This window comes from Danio rerio, chromosome 14, assembly GCF_052040795.2.
Source record: "Danio rerio strain M-AB ecotype USA chromosome 14, GRCz13ab, whole genome shotgun sequence".
NCBI classification, from domain to species: Eukaryota; Metazoa; Chordata; class Actinopteri; order Cypriniformes; family Danionidae; genus Danio; species Danio rerio.
Genome location: NC_141034.1, coordinates 39,086,054 through 39,100,027, shown reverse-complemented (window position 1 = coordinate 39,100,027; position 13,974 = coordinate 39,086,054). Strand labels below are relative to the sequence as shown.

Below are 13,974 nucleotides of genomic sequence, written 5' to 3'. Positions count from 1 at the left end.
GATGAGAGCGATCATGATACGTCACGTGGTGAATAATGATCCACCAGCTGAGATCAATCGAGTACGCGCTTCATGGAGAAGGCGCCCGAATCTCCATGCGTTGCATTCACTGCGTGTTCAGCGCAAATGTCCGCTAAAAGTCAAATCTAATACTGTACGTGTCATCGCCAAAGAAGCTCGCCTTTACTAAGTTTACACTGAAACTGCAGCTCATAACAAACAGCGGTATTGCGCCGGTGGTCACCCACCGCAAGAATCTTGCGCTGCCTGCTCATAAATTGGGTCGGCTGACTCAAAAAAATGAAGATCATCTCAGACTGAACCTTTAAATTGACACAAACTGAAACCAAATCTTTTAAAGAGTGATAGAAGTGAGACTTTACTTTCTTTCTTTTGTCTATTCTTTTTTGAGGTGTATATTATTTTTATTTATTTTTTTTTTACTGATAACTGCTTTGCAGCTTTCATCATTGAATTGAATGATTTATTATAATCTTTTGTTTGTTTTGTAGCAGAAATATTATTTATTAAATTGACATGCATATAAATACAGCAGTACAAAATAAATATTTCTTACTGCAATGCTTCATTTTTGTTTGATGCAAACTATACTATTATTTTTCATAAAGTAACAGACTTTTTATAGCAGATAACCTACATTCATGCACATTCAAGGCAGTATCATAATGAGAAATGTAATTCATTTTTACTATTATTGTCATTTTCATCATCATTAATATTCTATAGCCTAATTATTAGACATTCATTTTGGAATTATTGCACACAAATATCAATGTCTTCGCAGCATTAGGTAGATAGTTGTTTTTGGTTTTTGTCAGTCCTATTGATGTTGTTTTAAAATACAATAAATCCCTTAAAAAGCAATTTGTAGCGGTGCTCAATCATTTTTGGTGGGTGCTCCTAAATTTTTTCTGGTGCTCCTAAATTTATTTTGGTGCTCCTAAATATTTGAAGTTTGGAGCACCGGTGCTACCATGTAAAAAAGTTAATTTCGAGCCCTGTCTTATATATATTATAGGTAAATACAGACTGGTACAGACTGATGTGACTGGAGTGGGGTGGGGGTGTTTTATTTATACATATATACGCCTTTTTTTTAGGTGAGGGAATGGAAGTTTTGAGTGAGTTCCCCCACTTTTTTCCCTAGGACTTGGCCTTTTTGGAAGCACATATTTGTGTGAGAAGTTATTCTCCACCTTGAACTTCAATAAGTCAAAGTGCAGGTCTAGACTTAATGATGATCATCTTCAAGCCATACTGAGGGTCTCAACTGCTTCCGCTCTAAAGCCAAATGTGGTTCAGATTTGTGAGAAGAAGCGCTGTCAAGTCTCTGGCAGCAAGGAGTAGGCAAAAGATGCCATGTTCAGAAGAACTGTTCATAATCTTCACTCAATGTTCTATTAATGTTCAGGACACTTCATGTTCAGAAGAAATAATTAAAACTGTTAATAATGACATTTGAGGACTTTTTTTTTGTGAAATCCCTTATGCGGCCCAGCCTCACCCAGACTTTGCCTCCTGCGGCCCCCAGGTAAATTGAGTTTGAGACCCCTGTTCTAAATCTTCTAAAATGTCCAGGAGTCGACTTTAGCTTTCGCTTTCTATAGTTCATGCATTTTTGCATAACAATTTTAATAAGAACTACATTCTGCTTGGCTTCACAGCCGACAGGCTGAAAGAAAAAGTAAATTCATTAATCTAAACGAATAAAAAAAACTTAACTTGTAAACTCGGAAATGGCGAAATGACATGTAAACTGCAAAATGAACTGCAAAATATATGTACAAAATGGTCAATCAACTCATTTGCCTTATTTAAAAAATCTACAGTTTTTATTATAATTATTAATTATTTTAAAAATATACATTTTTTTCATTTCTCCTGTAATATATTTCTTGTTTGCTGTATATGTTATTAATTTAATAATATTAATAATATATTACATATTTCATACATATGTGTGCATTATAAATGCTTTGGCAATACTGTACTAAATGTCATGCCAATAAAGCAATAACCTGAACTTGAGGGATAGTTTTATTTCAACAGCCTTTTTAAAAACTTTAACTTATTGAAAAGAAACAGTGTATAAGAGTATCATTAAAAATTAAAATATAGTTAAAAATCACATTATTTTTTGTGTCATGTAACCATTTATGTGCCGTGGGTAACGGCTGCATTTTCCAATCTGGCTACCACCGCAAGTATATCCTCTTCAAAACTTTGTAATGGCAGTGCATGGAGTTTTTGAATCTCCAAAAAAGTGCATCCATTTATAATAAAAGTAATTAGCGTATACACCAAATATGTTAAGAAATGCCTTCTGAACTAATGTGCATTTATAGATAGTGATAAATGCAGTTAAAACGAGCTTGTGTTGGGACACTTTTTGGTCTGAGAATTTTAGATCCACACTAGCCCACTTTTGCCATTTACTGTAGATAATGTATAAATAAACTGATAATTGAGCCCAATCCTAATTCTACCCCTTAGCTCTTCCCCTTACCCATCATTTTGCACATTAATGTGAAGGGTTAAGGGTGTCCCAATTCTCTTTAGCGTGAAGGCGTAGGGGAAGAGTTGGATAGTTCTTGAAACAGAATACACCATCAGGCCTTGCTCAGTGAAAATCTGCAATTTGTATATATATATTTTTTAGATGAGCCAAACAATATTAACAAACTCTAAATGTGAACATTAAAATTAATACTCAATGTTAATGTTTTTACTTTTCTTGAATGGTTGTTCCTGAGACTGACACCTTTATAATCATGACACGTCTTGAATAGGAAGGAGTTTATGCACGCTTTTGACAACTGTCATCAAGTGTTATTTGATCAGTTATGTCATTTTATATGCAAAGATGACATTGATATGTCTTTGTTATGCCAACTTGACATAAACAAATACGTCACGATCTGTCTTTGTCATAGCAACTTGACATCACAACGACAACATAACTTGTCATGAGTCTGTCATACACATGAGACCATTGTAATTGCGTCTGTGGTCAGACAAACTTATCCTGGGAAAATTCATTTGTTTATTATATCTGTACTCTTAGTCCTTGGTTCTTTTTAAGGTCACAAATGGAGGATTCTAAACACAGGTGTAAACTGTTTCTAGCTTATTAACGTCAACCTTAGGGTAAAGAACGTAAAAAAAAATGCTTTCATAGTGTCACCGTTTAAAGTACAATGTGTACTCAAAACTGTCACAAAAGACCAAATCAGACCCCCCCCACTGATTTCACCAGGGGCCCCGTCAATAATCCGTGCAGGAGGGCCCCCGCATTTTGCGCTATGCCACTGGCTATAATATGCTACAAATCATTGTTGCCATCTACATCCTTGTCATTTGTTTGAAAGCAAGTGTTTGTTCATTCAATAGCACATGTTCGTCATACTGTTTGTTGTTCCTGCAAACGTAGAGGGTGAGGACATATGAGGGAAATCTTAGCACAAGTAGTCATTAGAGGCAACATCTAAAGGCATAAATGTTCAAAAGAACAACATTTGTTTGAAACAGAAATGCTTTGTATCATTTTCAAAGTCTTTACTGTAACTTTGATTCGTTTAATGCCTGCTTCCCAAATAAAACGTCTTACATTTCTTTGAAGACTAACTTTATTGCCCTTATTTTGAATGGTATGAATATATCCACTACAGGGCATCTGATGCATCATATGAAACTAAAAATCTGTTCCAACAAAATTAAAAATAATGCTTCAGTGTTCTTATAAGTATCATTTGAGCTATTTAATGGTACATTAAAAGAGAACTTGGGCGTTAGCACACTGACGTTATTATAATATGTCTCCTGGCATGACGAATATGATGTTTGTGACTAATATAACATTAGCATATCAGGCAATTTTCTAATGTCCGCCCATCAAATGTTTGCTTCGTAGATGTTGTGATGTCTATTTTAGTGTCTGGAGCCACATCGACCTGATTAACAAGGTAAACTACTCCCGGAGGCAAAAAGAGTATCTAACCGCTTTGCATTCCCCTGAACAAACAAACACACACACCGGATCTCAGTGGAAGAGGCCCTGGAATGCAGCAAATGCACTTCAGTGATGTTATGTATGGGAGGATCTCATGGGGCGCAGAAACTGACTGTCACATTCACTCAAACGTGTTGATGTAAGGAAACACATGAACAAGAGTAAACACTAAAACAAGAGTGAGTTAATATTGGAAGTCTATGAAAATAAATACTGTGAGAGAGAGGAATTAATGTCAGTTTAGACCCAGGTAGCAAAGAATTCTGGCCCAGTTTTGGTATAAATCTGGCACAGCAGGCATTTTTCTGGCACTGGCATACAGCACGTGGGCCAAACATGGTCCTGGTTTGGTCATCTTTAAGACAGCACACAATACTTGGGCCAGATGTTAAATGTAGTATTTGGCCCAAGTTAATAATTGATATGTGGGCCATGTAATTTTTTTCTTGACCCACATTTAAAATACATTTTTATTATTTTCAAATAAAGAAAAATGTTCTACCAATCAGGTCGCTTAGAGAAAAAGCACGCCCATAGCACAACTAAAGTCAGGGCTGGAGTGGGACTCCTTTTTAGCCCGGGAGTTTCAAGCCTTAGACCGGCCCACCTCAATTCACTACTGACTAAATTACAATAACATCATTTCCAATTCAGTTTCTAATGACACTATCGCGTCTAGGGACACAGCTGCTTTAGAACTTCACATGTTTTTCATAAATATGAGAACATTAAAGGGTAGCTAAATCTCCAACACTATTATTTGAAACATTACAATGTCCTTTCCTGCAATATCTGAAAATATATTCTGTGCAAAATTCTTTTTATATATCCAGTTCTTTGTAACACTGGTCACTCAAAAAATAAAAATTAAATATGTACACTAATATAAGTAACCCAAACAATATTATATGTCTTAACACTAAAAATAAAATAAAAAATAAAAAATTACACAGGTGAGGTTTAAACTCAGGTTGGCGGTGTCGTAACACAAAATGCTGACCACTGGACCACAATGACACTATAATGCCAATACATTTGGAATAACAAATAATCTTAATTAAGATCAATATTTATGTAGTTAATCATCTGATTTTCATTGAGCAGGTGTAATATTCATTAATCTTATTATTATTCAAATTCTTATTTTCACTAAGGTGCCGCTGTTTGGGGTCGAATGATAGTTACATAATCACTAACCTGCATGCTGCATTTTACTCACAGGGCTGCGAGAAAATAAATAAAAAGAGCGGAGCTGCGGAAAAATAATGAAAAAAAAAACTGTGAGGCTTTGGTCAAATTAATAAATTCATGAAAAAGGTGTGACTGTGGAGAATGCAAGCAGCTAGGGCAGCCTTGCAGCCAAAAAATGCACCAGACCACCGTTCCTCCCGTTTAGCCAGTCCGGGCCTGCCTAAAGTGCAATAATTCATGGGTTTTTCAATTGTATTGCAGTCATGACACACCAGCATATCTGGCCCAGTTCAGGCTTAGTTCTGGGTTAACAACTTGGCTGAGACTTGGCCCAGATATGGTCCATGTTTGGTTCTTGTCTGGAAGCCAGACTTGGTCAGGTCATGTACCGTAATTCACTGTGGCATGTGGGCCAAGCAAAAGCTGATTGTGTGGGCCAGAGCTGGGCCAAAGATATTTTGCTATGGTCATTGTGTAATTAAAAAAAAAAAAAAAAGAATGATGATTTTAGAGTTGTGCACTGATAGAATTCAGAGGAAAATTGTAAGATTTTGCATATAATAAAAGCTCCAAATTGAAAAATATAATACTATCTTATAAATCTGACTCCTTGTCCCTATTTCTGGGTTTATGTTTGATAGTTTGTTTATATCTTGCATTTCAGAACTCAAATTTCACAATTCTGGTTTCCTGCTTCTCTGAATTGTGGAAACAAAAGTCTCAGAACTGAGATGAAAAACTTTTGATGTGCCACAAATGACTCAACCAATAATGATTCAACAAATAAGATAATTTGTGGCAAGCAATTTTGATGCCAGAAATGCAAGATATAAACCCACAACATGCTTTTTTCTTTCGCTTCTGGGAATTGTAAGCATGCATCTTGCATTTTCAGAATGCACAACTCACAACTCTGACTTTTTCCTTCTATGAATTGTGGGGAGGAGTCAGAATACTGAAATTTAACTAATCCGTTTAAAGACAGAATTGAAATGTTCACACAAAAAAACAAGCCTAAAAGGTCTCTAATCCTTTAATACAAAATAGAAGTGAGTGGCAGCAATTAGTTCAGTACATTCAAAAACACCACTATGTGACCTTCAGATCATGACTGAACTATGGCCAGGCAGTGAATTTATAATTGCTGTTAAACATTTATCTTCATTATGCAGTGTTGCTGTCCATTTGCTTGTTTTGCTTATCGCAATTGAAGCTGCATGCAAGTGTGTTGCTTGAGTTGTTAAACAGAGCAGCTACTGTTCAAGCAGAAAACAGTTTATCATTTATTGGCAGCAGAGCGCCACTGGCCACCACGGGCCCTATGACTAGATGAAAGTGATAAGAAGTGAAGACCAGAGGGGGAATCGCAGATAAAAGTGATGAGGGAGGGGGGGTATTGGGTGGCGCGGGCACTTGATAATGTCTCTGGGGCACCCCTAAATGTATAGGCCCTAAGAATCATCCTAAACCACCACCCCCACAAAATCTCCATGTACTTTTTAGCATTAATGGTGCCATCACAGATGTGCATGTTCCCTTTGCCAGGGGCACTGACACAACCCCATACCATGACAGACACTGGCTTTTGGACTTGTTGGTGAGTTTGGATGATTCTTTTTTTCTTTGGTCAGGAGCACACAGCATCCGTTTCTTCCAAAACAATACCTGAAATACTGATTCATATGACCACAGTGCACAGTTCCACTGTATGATGGTCCATCCCAGATGCCTCTGTACACAGAGAAATCGACGGCGCTTCGGGACATGGTTAACATAGGGCTTCATTTTTTGCACATTACCATTTTAACTGGCATTTGTGGATGCAACAACGTATTGTGGTCCTTGACAATGGTTTGCCAAAGTAGTTCTGAGGGCCTACTCACACTATGCCATCCGTACCGTGCCCAGGCCCGTTTCCCGGATCGTTTGAGAAGTGTGAGTGCGCTGAATCGGGCTCAAGCACGGTTCACTTGGTCGGCCATGGCCCGGTTGGAAGAGGTGTGCCTGAGCGCGGTTCACTTGGGCTTTGGCGTGGTACGCTTGTGTGTGAGTGCAAAACGTGTCAAAGGCCGAAACTGAAAGCAAAACGTGACTTTTAAGGGGCTGTTTCATATGGATTTATTAATCATTCTTACTGTTCAGTGAACGCAAACTGCCGTAGTTTATTAAAGACGAAAACTCCTCACAGCACAACAGCTGCGCGGCTTCAGCAGACCTCCTCATTCCTGCAGCACGAGAGCTTTATGATTGTTTATGAGCGCCAAAAGTGGCAGATCTGTTCGGCGAAATATCTGACTGCGTGTCACCGCATCCCTAACTACTGTTTGGTGAAATATTTGACTGCATGTCACTGCATATCAAACGACTGAAACCATAAAACTAGAGAAATCTCCACTGTGCTGCTGAGTGAGAGCGCTTCTCACTGAACAGCGCAGCAGCGATGACGTAAGCGTGCCGAGGCCCCTTTGTGGTGTGAGTGCGGGCCGTCAGGGGAGACGGGAGGGGGGACAAGCGTGCTTTGGCCCGGTTCGAGGCAACTGTACCTAGTGTGAGTACGGCCAGAGCCCATGTGGTGATATCGCTTATAGAAGTATGATGATTCTTAATGCAGTACCACCTGAGGGACTGGAGATCACGGTAGTTCAGCTTGTGCCATTGTCGTTTACGCACTGAAATTTGTCCAGATTCCTTGAATCATTTAATTAGGTTATGCACTGTTGAAGGTAAAATATCCAAATGTGTTCCTATTATTTTTTAAGCAACATTGTTTAAAACATTTAAATAATTTTATCAAGTATTTGCTGGCAAAGTGGCAATCCTCTGCCCCTCCTAAAGAACTAGACCTGTCTTGAATACTTTTGTACCAACTCAGAAGTACAATCACCTGTTGACATCACCTGTTTCAAATCACATATTTTTTTTATCAATTTACCTGATTACTAGCCCTTAATTGCTCCTGTCCCAACTTATATTGGACAGTATTGCAGATCTCATTGACAGAAAAGGATGTATATTAACTAATTAAATGAAGTTGACCACACAAAACATATAAAATACTGTTCATGTTGTCTGCAATCAAAGTAAAAGTAAATTTGGAAATCAATACTTTCTTTTTTATTTGTGTTTTCCATACAGTCCCAACATTTTCTGATTTGGGGTTGTATATAATTACTTTTCCATTCAGGACATGTGCAAACTTGTACTATATGATCTGGAAGGGACACTGCGTGTTTATACAATGAACAATACATATGTCAACATCACATACAGAACATGAACCCTAATCCCAGACCTGTGGGTCTGAAAACAATGCTCATGTCAAACTGCTCACGTACCGTAATTTCCTATATGTACTGTCAATACCTGCATTGTGTGTACTGTGTATACCATAAACTGTCATGCGAATGTAAAAGCATAAGTCGTAGTCCTGTATGTATACTTAACTTGGTTATGTATTTAAAGTACAAAATATGAGTTACATTTAAATAGGTGGTAAATCGCATGCTACTTTGGAAAAATATGTTCTTTCGCAAAAGGGATTTTGTTTAATTTGATTTGAATCTTATTTATTGTATTACATATTATGACTGTAATTGACTATGAATGTATATAGCAATTGGTTTGATTTTTCAACTCTGACACACAAAAAAAACATAATTATGCATGTATTCAAGAAAACTACGATCATTACAAGATATAATTTTTTTTGTAAGTAGAAAAACAAAAAACAGGCTTAAATTATATATTAAATTATATAAGAGATATAATTTCAGAGGGCATTTGTACCCAAAGGGTCTATAATGATATATTAAACATATGCATTCCTAAACACAACAATAGTATGCCTTTTTAATTTTTTAAAAATTTTAATTTTTAACACCCTATGAAGGGAAAGGTGGAGAAGTAGGGGTGGAAGGGGGGATTCTTCAAATCAAAGATGGCTGTAGTGAGAAACCCTGGCTCTTTATAGTGGGTTAGGAATGGCCTGATTGGTGGATCATATATAGCTAATGCAGAACCAGCCGTGTTCAATCATAATCACGTGATCCTCTCGAAATTAGTTTATAAATAAACTTCACTTAATATATGGAAATTAATTTTACCCCAGTACTTTCAATAGAACGGCGCCTGCGTTTAAACGCTCCTTCGTCTCTTTTTATGCTTTAACAACCAAACGGATGCTTAAGTCTATTTAACTGATTAAATATGAATTACATTACAGCGTCAATGCTGTAAAACCGAGGGCGTAGACGTGCTTTTGATATTGGTGGGCTTATTTGTGCATACTCACTTCTCTGCATTTCCCACTTTATATTGTGGCCTTAACTAATATGTACTTACACAGTAGTTAATAGTTTGTTACAATGTACTTATTGTGTAAATACATGTATTTACTGTGTACTTAAGTTTGATTAAATACATATATGTAATTACATCTGTAATCAACTTTTGTAATTACATTTGTAAATGCACTGTTGACCATCCCTTACACCTTAACCTACCCTTAAATCTACCCATGCCACCAGACCTGTCCATAACCCAACCTCTATCCCAACTTAAAAGCACCACAAGTGTTCTCAAATACATTATAAACACAGTAAGTACATTGTATTTATTTTTTGATGTAAGTACATAGTAGTTAGGGACACTTAATATAAAGTGAGACCATTTTTTCTTTTGGGGAAGTCTTATTTGTTTTATTACAACTAGAATGAAAGCAGTTTTACATTTTTTAAACACCATTTTAAGGACAAAATTATTAGCCCCTTTAAGCTATTTTTTTTTTCGATAGTCTACAGAACAAACCATCGTTATACAATGACTTGCCTAATTACCCTAACCTGCCTAGTTAACCTAATTAACCCAGTTAAGCCTTTAAATGTCACTTTAAGCTGGATAGAAGTGTCTTGAAAATATCTAGTAAAATATGATTTACTGTTATCATGGCAAAGATAAAATTAATCAGTTATTAAAAATGAGTTATTAAAATTATTATGTTTAGAAATGTGTTGAAAAAATCTGCTATCATTTCAACAGAAAACAGGGGAAAAAAAAACAGGGGGCTAATAATTCAGAGGCGCTTATAATTCTGAAGTCAACTGTATATCAAAGTTTATTCATTCATTCATTTTCTTGTCGGCTTTGTCCCTTTATTAATCCGGGGTCGCCACAGCGGAATGAACCGCCAACTTATCCAGCAAGTTTTTACGCAGCGGATGCCCTTCAAGCCGCAACCCATCTCTGGGAAACATCCACACACACACTCATACACTACAGACAATTTAGCCTACCCAATTCACCTGTACTGCATGTTGTTGGACTTTGGGGGAAACCGGAGCACGCGGAGGAAACCCATGCAAAGGCAGGGAGAACAAGCAAACTCCACACAGAAACGCCAACTGAGCCGAGGTTCGAACCAGCGAACCAGCAACCCAGCGACCTTCTTGCTGTGAGGCTACAGCACTACCTACTGCGCCACTGCCTCGCCTATCAAAGTTTATTATTTATTTAATTTTTTTATATTATTTAAAAAAAATTATGCTAATGAAAACCATGTCCGATTTTTCATTTTGGTGTTTATTAGTATTCCAAGGTAATCCAAATGATATAGATAGTAACTCTACTAAACTTTAGTAATCTCACAAATAAATTATCAAATGACTTTATAAAGTGTGTATTTTGTCACTGGTATTAAAATACATTTTAAAAGTAACCTTTCCAACCAAGGTTATTGTTTAAATTGATTTACAAAAGCAGCAGCAAACTCTCAAAAGAACAAAAATTATGTGTAGCACACAACGCCAGTTATACATAAAAAAGAAAATGGAAAACAAGATTTTTTTAATAATCTAAAACTCACCAGGAAACTTACCCATTAAAAAGTCCATTAGTTGAGTGCCTCTGATATTTCTCAATGATTCTGTCACATATTTCAGCTGGATCCTGCCCAAAAAAGAAATTATGAACTATTTGTTGATCCCAGAGGCCCTAAAGCTGGTAAAGCCATTAACTCAGCAGGGAGTTGAGTTGGTGTTAGTTGAATGATTTACTTTTTAAAGCGCTTATGTAAATGAGGCAGAATATGCATAGAAAAACTATAGTCTAATTTTTCTAAATATACAGTATTAGGATAAAACTGTAGTTACCAACATTTTTCATATGATTTTTTTTTTTTTTTTGGAGTGGAAATAAAGTCATATACAATACACAAAGTTGCATTTTAACTGACAGAAATTAGGGATATGGCAGAAAAACTTTATGTAATGGCTAAATTTGGTGATTGCTGAAGCATTTCCTTTGCTCACAAGTTTCTTGACAAAAAAGAAAGAAAGAAAAACTCATTAAGTAAGCTACTTTTCTGAAACTCTTACCCTGATACTAGCATAAACTTCCGTTACAGAGTTTACAATGATACCATATATTAAATATGTCATATTTAGCAGTGCATACACAAATCTTTTCTTTTTTTATTAAGAATTTTGAAACAAGTACAAACAAAAAAGACAAAGACAATCAGACAAACAAACAAATTTAAGGTGAAAAAAAGAAAGCAGAACTCTCTTAAAAAAAAAAAAAAAAAATTCAGAGTTTATGGAGAAAGGGTTAGAGAGGTTCCCAAAGTCTCCTGAATTTGTTCTGTTTGTGGTTGAGGTCATAAGTTAATTCTTCCAAAGGAACAAAAACTGACAACTGAGAAATCCACATGAAAAGCTGTCATTTGAGAAGTAGATCATTTTAGTAATATACATGTCTTAGGCAGAAATGTAAGAGTTGTAAACAGAGGTTTGAGCTCTGAGTCAAAACGGTCTTCAGGAATGTCATTCAACAAAAAAAAAAAAAAAAATGAGGGGGAGAAAATAAAACGTTTTTCAATTATCTCCTGGATTGCAGAATGAACTCGTCTCCAAAATGGTTGGATGTGAACACATGACTAAAATACATGAAAAAATTTGCCCTTACAAGTTTTGCACTTAAAACGGAGGTCAGAACAAGCTGGGAATATTTTATACAGACAAAAAGCTTAAAATTGTGTTCATGTATGGAAATTGAGGTACATTTTGGAAAAATCCCACATGCACATTTCTAATGCACCTAACATCAAAGTTAATATTTTGTTCCTTAAATTATACTGTGAATCTTATAATAACTCTGTAATCTACTAAATACCAAAACAAATATCTACTTATCACATTTCATATGATAATAATCACTTCATTAAACTTTTAAAATGGGTGATTTTGTTTGTCGTTGTTTATTTCAAATGTATTTTGGCAAAATAACTTAATTTTAAAATGCACTGTAAAATAATGAGGAGTAGGGTGTACTTGAAAACAGCTTGAAAAAAAAGGCTAGTAATCCAAGTAAAAGAATTTAAGTGAAATGCATTTAATAAGAATATTAAGTAAAATTTTTGAGAAATTCCAAGTAAATTCTTTTGACATTTGACTGAGAAAAGTGGTACATTTAAATATATTACTATTTACAGATTGTTTTACAGCATTTGTTGGCTATCATTCATGAATAATGAAAATCGTCAACCAGAATTTCAATATTGTGCATCTATATGAAACACCACGTTCTGATCACCTGTCGCTGCATCACATTGCACATCATTTTCAGAGTGAACACACCAATTACCACTAGCAGGAGTCTTGTTGCATCAGCCCGGGATAGGACACAGTATTTGAAAGATCTTCGGAGCTGCAAATCCATTTAAGAGACAGACTTTGTTTTAGATTAAATCAAAACCATGTCTTGTCACTTCTCAGTGAAATGTGAAGAAGGTAGGCTCTGATGTAATCACAAATTTTATGCTCATCATTATGCACTACATGAGAAGAGTCGATACTTCAGTATTGTATGGGGTGAATCAGGATGCATTAGTGTTCAAACGATTAATGTGATGTGACCACATGTGTCCTTGACCAGCTCTAAAAGCGATTTCTGAAGTGGACCCCATTTAGACCGGTATTTATTGTTGGACATTTGAATGAATGCCATAAATTTCTGGTGCAAACTGTTTTTATAAGACAGAAAGGTTTTAGTTTACCTCAAAATGAAATGTCAGTCATTGATCGCTCTTCCTCATGTCATTAAAAAGATTGACAAAAATCTCTCTGATTTGATTTATTTTCTAAAAATGACAAATTCTAGGGAAATTAAAAAAAAATCTAATCTGTCTTTTGAAAGTCTATTCATTCAAAACACTGGCACTTCAAAAAAACATTAGACAGCCTAAAGCTGCAGTCACATTAAAGTTTGAGTTTGTGATATTCTGTAGAACGGCACTGCAAAAAGGGATTAAACAAGTTGATTAGACATTAAAAATGCAAGTGATGGGTCCATATTTTAAATTTCTGTCCAGAGAAGTCATGTTTTGATCCTCGATTGGCCTCAAGCAATTATGTGATGCGATTTCGCAGGTCAGAGTTCACCAAGATTGAACTTTCCAACACCTTGAAACGTGAAACTTGTCACACAAGCTTGCGTTTCCAGTCTGCCGCATTCGCATGCGCATGAATGGAAGTCTATAGGGAGAAAAGTGCAGTGTGACTGCAGTTTAGTTCGTATGGATTTGTTTTTAGATGCGTTTAATTGAGCCGTTCTGAAAAGATATAACTGATTTATAAAATAACCAATTTAAATGAGACTTTTATTCTTTTTTTTTGTTTGATGAACAATGTTTACATTTTTTAGATTTGGTCATACAAGTTCAAGCAGGCTTGCTTAAAGGGCACCTATTTCACCCCTTT

The 13,974-nt window shown here is 35.9% G+C and overlaps 1 protein-coding gene across 13 annotated transcripts in view; it reads right to left on the bottom strand.

Moving 5' to 3' along the window:
- il12ba (interleukin 12Ba) overlaps positions 1–13,974 on the bottom strand; it is a 160,590-nt gene that overhangs the window by 59,447 nt on the left and 87,169 nt on the right. For 5 of the 13 annotated variants that reach the window (XM_087280388.1, XM_087280389.1, XM_087280387.1 and 2 more), the window contains one exon: positions 11,094–11,164. The exons of the other annotated variants lie outside the window; for them this stretch is intronic. The gene's annotated coding sequence lies outside the window, so the exon portion shown is untranslated. The remainder of the gene's footprint in view (positions 1–11,093; positions 11,165–13,974) is intronic. 13 annotated transcript variants of the gene reach the window in all.